General features: G+C 54.1%; 1 protein-coding gene across 2 annotated transcripts in view; it reads left to right on the forward strand.

Annotated features, from left to right (window-relative positions):
- Nucleotides 1-6,217, forward strand: part of BCOR (BCL6 corepressor) — an 83,655-nt gene that overhangs the window by 30,154 nt on the left and 47,284 nt on the right. Inside the window, exon 1 of one of the 2 annotated variants that reach the window (XM_025051319.1) lies at nucleotides 5,877-5,941. The exons of the other annotated variant lie outside the window; for it this stretch is intronic. The gene's annotated coding sequence lies outside the window, so the exon portion shown is untranslated. Of the gene's footprint in view, nucleotides 1-5,876; nucleotides 5,942-6,217 lie in introns of those variants that run through there. 2 annotated transcript variants of the gene reach the window in all.

Below are 6,217 nucleotides of genomic sequence, written 5' to 3' on the forward strand. Positions count from 1 at the left end.
CGCCTGAGGGGAACTCAGGCTGACTAATGGGTCGCTTGTGGGCCTTACGTGAGGCCCGGCTGTCAGCGGATGCCCGCTCGCTCGGCGCCTACGCCGCGGTCAGGCTCTTCGGGGAAGGGCAAGAGGAGGGGTTTCCCCGCTCGGCGGTTTTGGCTCCCCGGGGACAATCCGGCGGCCGCGGCTGGCCCCGGGCTTTAGGTCGTACAACCCGACCCAGAGGGGGTAGAATCGGTGTGCGCCCGGCGCCAAGGTGGGAACTCGGGATGGAGAGTGAGGAAGTGGGCGCTTCGGAGCTCTGAGCCGGAGGTTCGTGCAGAGGCTCATCAACTCGGCCTGGGTCGCCTGCCTTGATGTTTCCGATCTGGGGCCAGCCGCTGGGCTGGGGGGAATTTACAGGCCGCCTTGCGGGCCTAGAGTTCTATACCGAAACCTCCTTCAATACAAACGACCAGAAACCCCTTCGTGAGATTTTTGTGTGGAAAGAATGATTTTTATAAAACTCCCCGAGAGTCCAGTTCGGCTGAGAGTTAGCAGGTTCTGAGACGTGTGATGCCTTCTCCTCTTCCAGGGGCCTGTAAAAATCAGTAGTTTCTTATTATTTTGCATTAACAACCACTTCGTGTTGACATAGTTATACGACTCTTCCGAATATAACTACCTGTTTAGTTTCAACACTCGAGCGATATGGTGAAACACAAACACCGATCAGTAACTAAGAGCAGAAAAACCCGTCTGCGAGTTTGGGGCTGGATGCAGGATAAATGCTCATCATGCATCCCTGGTTTTATTCATCCTAATTACACTAGTAATCCTGCCCCCCACGAGAAAGCCTGAAACCCGGGAGTCGAGGTGCAACTTTTCCTGGAAAGCCCGGGATTGGGGGAGGGAGGCAGTTGCTGAAGTAGAGGAGATGGGTTTTAAATGTCACTTCCAAATGAAAATACTTCCCTTCTGCCTTTTTTGTTTCTTTTTTCTTTCATTTTTCTTTTCTTTCTTTCTTTTTTTTTTTTTATTTTTTTTTTTGATGCAGTTTTCGAAAGGAGCATTTGGGCGAGATAAGAAGTGACCGATCAAAATCGCTGAGGGGAGGTTGTAAGCAGCCGCTTTGCCCCAGCTTAATGTTATCTTATCTTTCACACTTGCATGGCGGAAAAAAAAATTGGCTTATCTTCATCCCCACCCCCTTCTCGCCTTAATTGCTAAAAAACACTGGCGTGTTAAACCGGGAGGAAGGTCTCTGAATCGTCAGTGGAAAAGGAAAATTCAAAAATGTGGGCGCCTGGGGGAAGCAAGGATGGCAAGATTTATTCTTTCCTTTCCCCCAGGCTTTTTCTAGCACAGTGTAGAGGGGCCAGTCTGGGGTGGAAGGCTCAATGACCAGATTTCTGGGGATGGCCTTGGGTCCTGTGGCTTCCCTAGGCCTCGCTTTCTCGCTAGGTTTCCCAACCTCCCCTTCCCTTCATCTCGTGAAAGCTGGCGGTGGGTCTCATGTTGAGGCCTCTCACTCTGCCCCCCCCCCACACACATATCCCCCTTTTGGGGAGAGGGATGTAAGGCTGGGACGCATGGCCTGCTGGAAATCATTAAAATATATGCAAGTGTCTGCGAACACACTTTTAAATCATGGCGTTTCCCCTCCACGCTGGTATATTTAAACTCCAGAGCGAGCTGGATCTCCTCCCTCTTAGTCGTTTGTCTGTGTCACCGACAGGCCGCTAATGGCCGGGCTTCCAGGCGCTGTGCATTATGCATTAGCCTCCTCCCTCCGCCGCACACAGAAGGTTCTGTCAGGCCTCGCAACACAACCCCCTCCCTCCCCCCGCCCCTCCCTCCATCGCACTCGCTGCGGCCGGGGGCTGCGCGGCTGCTAACGCACTGGAGACGCAGGGATGAGGGGCTGGGAGGCGGGGTCGAAGGCAGAGCAGAGTGGGCCTGGAGGGGGAATGGGAGCAGATAAAAGTGCCGTGGATTAGGCCTTTTGAACTCTCCAGCCCTGCGCCAGCCCCCAGCTTTGCTCCTGGCTGCGACCTTCCCAAGGCAACCACCCACTCTCCTCTGCTCCCAACTTGGTGGGGGCCTCAGAAATATTTAGAGACAGATCAGAGTCGCGTTTCCAGTTGCTGGGCTGTACTCCCTTCTTTCCCTGAGCGAGGGGCTGGCAGGGCCTTCCAGATACCTCCAGTTCCCGGGGTGGTGTGTCTCCGCAGGGGTCCCGCGGGAGTGGAGGAGTTAAGCTGGACCCAAAATGGCTGGGGCAGAAGGCCGGCGTGCTGGGTCCGTTGGTGGTTCTCCGCCCCTCTCCCCGTGGTTCCGGCTCACTGTCCCTAGACGAGTAAAATATGAGCTGGAGGCGCCTTGCTAAATAAGCAGCCAGGGCGGGACGTGGCGGCCGGGTTTATCTGCAGGAGCATCCGGCCCAGCGCGGAGGCTTCGAGGGCTCCTAAGCTGGGACCAGGTGGAGTGCAAGACGGAACCTCCTGGAAGTCGCCTGCATTTATGCTTATTCGGCTGACACCCATCTACCCAGCTGGCCCCTCAGTGTAAACGGTAATTTACCTACTGGTCTCTGGGTTTGGGGATCTCAGAGCCTGACACTGAGCTAAGACCAGAAATTCTGAGGCAGTTGCTGCTACCATGTTGGCTCTGCATTTTGGACTCTCCTACTGGAATGGCCCAACAACTCTTCAAAGGCTAGGCAGAAAGAGCAGCCATATTCAACTTGGCCATTCCTAAGTCTAGCAGTCTCTTGCCATGGAAGGCAGCTACCTTTAGATATTTCCGGATAACTGAAATTCCTGTGATAAGGATGCCCTATGCTTGGGGTGGGGGGCAGTGGCTCTTTTAAGGGCCACTGAGTTATTCCTGAGTTCTCTTACAAAGTGACCACAGAAGACCGTTAGTGTGGGTATTTGTGTTTATTAAAATAGCTAACATTAATAGCTTGGCTCACACTATGTAAAGTAAAAATACATTATCTGTAATCACTCAACTCCCATTTATTCCAATAACCGGTGTCACAGACGGGAGAGCGCCATTGGAGGCCTACAGAGCTTTGTCATTTAGATCTCACACATATGTTACAAATGACCCTCACACACAATATTGGGATCCCAGGGTTCCCCAAACACCAGGTTAGATCCTCACCACGGGATGCGTGGCCTTTTCCCTAGGCCTGGGTTGTGGTTGAACGTGTGGAAAGAGGCCCTGGCAGGCCTTGCACAGTCAGCCTAGTCTGAAAAGGGCGGCCAAGCTCCAGGCTTGCTCCCGGAAGCACCGACCTGCCTGCCCAGTTGCAGAGCCTGGGTAGAATCCATAGCTGCAGAATGCCTGAGAGCCTGAAGTCGAGCCATACGGTTAACAGGGAGACCCTTCCAAGGGGAGGAGAGGTGGGTGAGGAAGGGGTGGCCCACCGCAGCTCAATTCCAAGCACCTCTCCTCTCAGTGCCTATTTCTTTCTCTGCTGCCTCTGCGGCCTCCCCTCCCTTGCGCTCACTTGCTGGCTCTCTCCGCCTCCTCTGCTTTCATTGAAATCCTCCCCTTGCTGAGTTCCTGGTATATCGGCCTGACCCCCAGGTCAGCTCCCCAGGGGCTCCTGGGAGGGCCGGAAAGGAGGGAGCAGGGGAAGGCCCTGGCTGCCCGCACATGCTGCTGCAGGCTCCTGGGTGTCCCTAGCTCCTGGAGCCTCTTCCTGAGTGGGGACCCGAGATGGGACTGCCCTTCCTGAGCTTTCTGCTTCTCCTCCCTGGGCCAATAGGTGTAAACTCCCTACTCCCTCACTCCCCCTCCTTGGAGCACTTCCGGAATAGCTCACATTTTAATTCCCAGTGAGTAATGAACACCCCCCCCCCCACACACACACACATTCATAGACTCATGCCTCTTAGGACTCCCATAATAAGATATTTTTAAAATCCCAGAGTTGGAAAATGTATCCCTCGGAGATGGAAAAGAAACCCTTTAATCCCACCAGCCCGCATGAGGATACCTTGGAGGCAAGACTCCTTAAAAAACGGTGGTGGAGGGGGTTGTGAATGCTGCAAATTGCGTCAAAGGCAAATTTACTGGCCTATTTGTCTCCAGCATCAAATTTCTCCCCTTCACATTTACAGCGTCCTCTCCCCCCTCCATTCATTTTACCCTAAGACTTTTAAAGTTAGACAAACAGGCCCCTTTGTCAGCAGCCCCTGGAGGCTACAGGACTCTGAGAGGCAGCAGGCTCCAAGCACTTTCTTGGTTCGGGATTTCCCAAAAGTTCTGGATGGTTACATGCAACTCCTAACTCGGGGAAAAGCCTATGCTGTGGGGGAGAGTTGGGGAGGCTTGGGAAGAGGAGAGAAGGTGGCCGGGCACAGGGCCAGGATTTCTGCTGCTGCCTAACTGAGCCGGAAGAGCCTGGCACAGCTCCCCACTTGCCCAGGCCAGCTCTCCCGAGCGGCCCACAGTGGCACAGTGGCCTCCTCGCCTGGAACTATGTTCAGAGAGTTTCCCCCACAAATAGCCAACTTCAGCTTTCCCGGTTATTTTAGATTTGTTTTGAATAAAAGGAGTCGCTTCAAAAAGAAATGTTGCTACAACACACAACCAGAGGCTTTTTCTCCAGCTGTGTCTGTAACTCGCAAGCGTTCAGTCTAATAACTTTTAATGTCTGGCCCTAAAATGTCTTTATAAAAAATAGCTTTACAGCATAATAGTCCAGGTGTCTTTCTGCTTGTTACCGGAGATTAAAAAAATGTGTGGGTTAGCTTTCAGAGACGTCCACCTCCAGAAAGACGGGAAGAAAACCGGGTACATTCCATCATGCAGGCAGGCGTGGGTCCTGAAAGTAGTGGTGGCCCAGCAGGGCTGGGCACTGTTTGCGGGGGACACTTGCCTGCCTGTCTGTCTTTTGCATCCCCGGAGCATATAAGCAGCTCCGGAGCATGAAGATTTAATTCTGCCCCAAGTTTCGGGTTTCAAACGGTAGAGATGTTTCACTTCTGCTTTGAAAGGGGCTGTTTTTATAACTATGTGCTGAGAACTAAAACAGAATAAATAAAATCGCACCTAAAAACAGTCCCACAGTCAGTATTAAGTCTAATTTTTAAAAGGTATCTGCTAGCTAGAGCTGATTTTGGCCTTGACCTTGACTTAGTAATCAACTTGAGATGCTTTTGATTATTTTTGGCATGGAGACACTCCAGGATATTTTAAAACTTTCCGTGTGGATTTACAAGCCACCTCCATTTCGGATTGATGTTCTCATCGAGCCTGCACCATCTTGTCCCTTAGACAGAAAGAGACTCTCCACCGCCAGCATAAAGACCCTACCGAGCAGCCATGTGGGGTCACCTTTTGCTGGGACGTCCGGGCCCTCGGTCTGGGTGCGGTTAGGCCGTAACACCCTTCCCCCACTCCCAACCCTTCCCGCCAGCTTCACGAACTGGGGCTTCTCGGAGCCTGCGCTCCGGGGAGGCCGGAACCTCGCCTCCCCGCTTCCCCCTCCCGCCTGCCCCCGCCCTCCCCCCGCGCCCAGCGCCGCGCCGGGTGCGCTGGAGAAGCTCAATACGTGTCAATTGAATTAACTGCTGCGGGCGCGGGGTGTACGATCAGCACGACGTTACCGAGTGGAAATTTATGGGGAGAACGGTATAAGCCAAAAGTTGCTCCCTGCCAAGGAAAATAAAACGCGAGAGATAATCTCCTAGAGAGGAGGTGAGGGGCCAGGACAGATCCTCCAGCCATCTGAGGTGCAGACTGTGAAATGCCCGCGAACCGGCAGACATTCTGGCGGATCTCCGCTCCCCTAAGTCCCCACCCCTCCACCTCCGCCTCCTCATGCCCCAAGGGCTGCCTCCTACACCCCCTGCCTCTCCAAACAATTCCTACACAATTGAAACGTCCGGGGAACTCGGGCGCGTAGTTCGGGCAGAACGGCCACCGGTGCCTAGGGCGGTGTTTTCAGGTAGCTCTTGACGCCGAAATGGGAAAGGGCTCCTCAGGGAGGAAGGGGCACCCCAGGCAGTGGGTAGGCGCCGGTGTGCACTCGCCAGGCTCTGCTTGGTCTCGAAAGGGACGCGTGGCCGGGAGAGCGCAGCGCTGGTGGCAAGAGGCAGCGGCGGCTGCCGCTGGGGTTTGACAGCTTTGGCAGAGCGAAGTGCGAGGCGCTTTATGGTAATTGCGGTCCTCCACTGGCCTTCTGGGTAGCGAGGGGAGTCTCGGCGCGCGGCTGGGAGAGCCG

This window comes from Pteropus alecto, unplaced genomic scaffold (genome assembly GCF_000325575.1).
Source record: "Pteropus alecto unplaced genomic scaffold, ASM32557v1 scaffold28, whole genome shotgun sequence".
NCBI classification, from domain to species: Eukaryota; Metazoa; Chordata; class Mammalia; order Chiroptera; family Pteropodidae; genus Pteropus; species Pteropus alecto.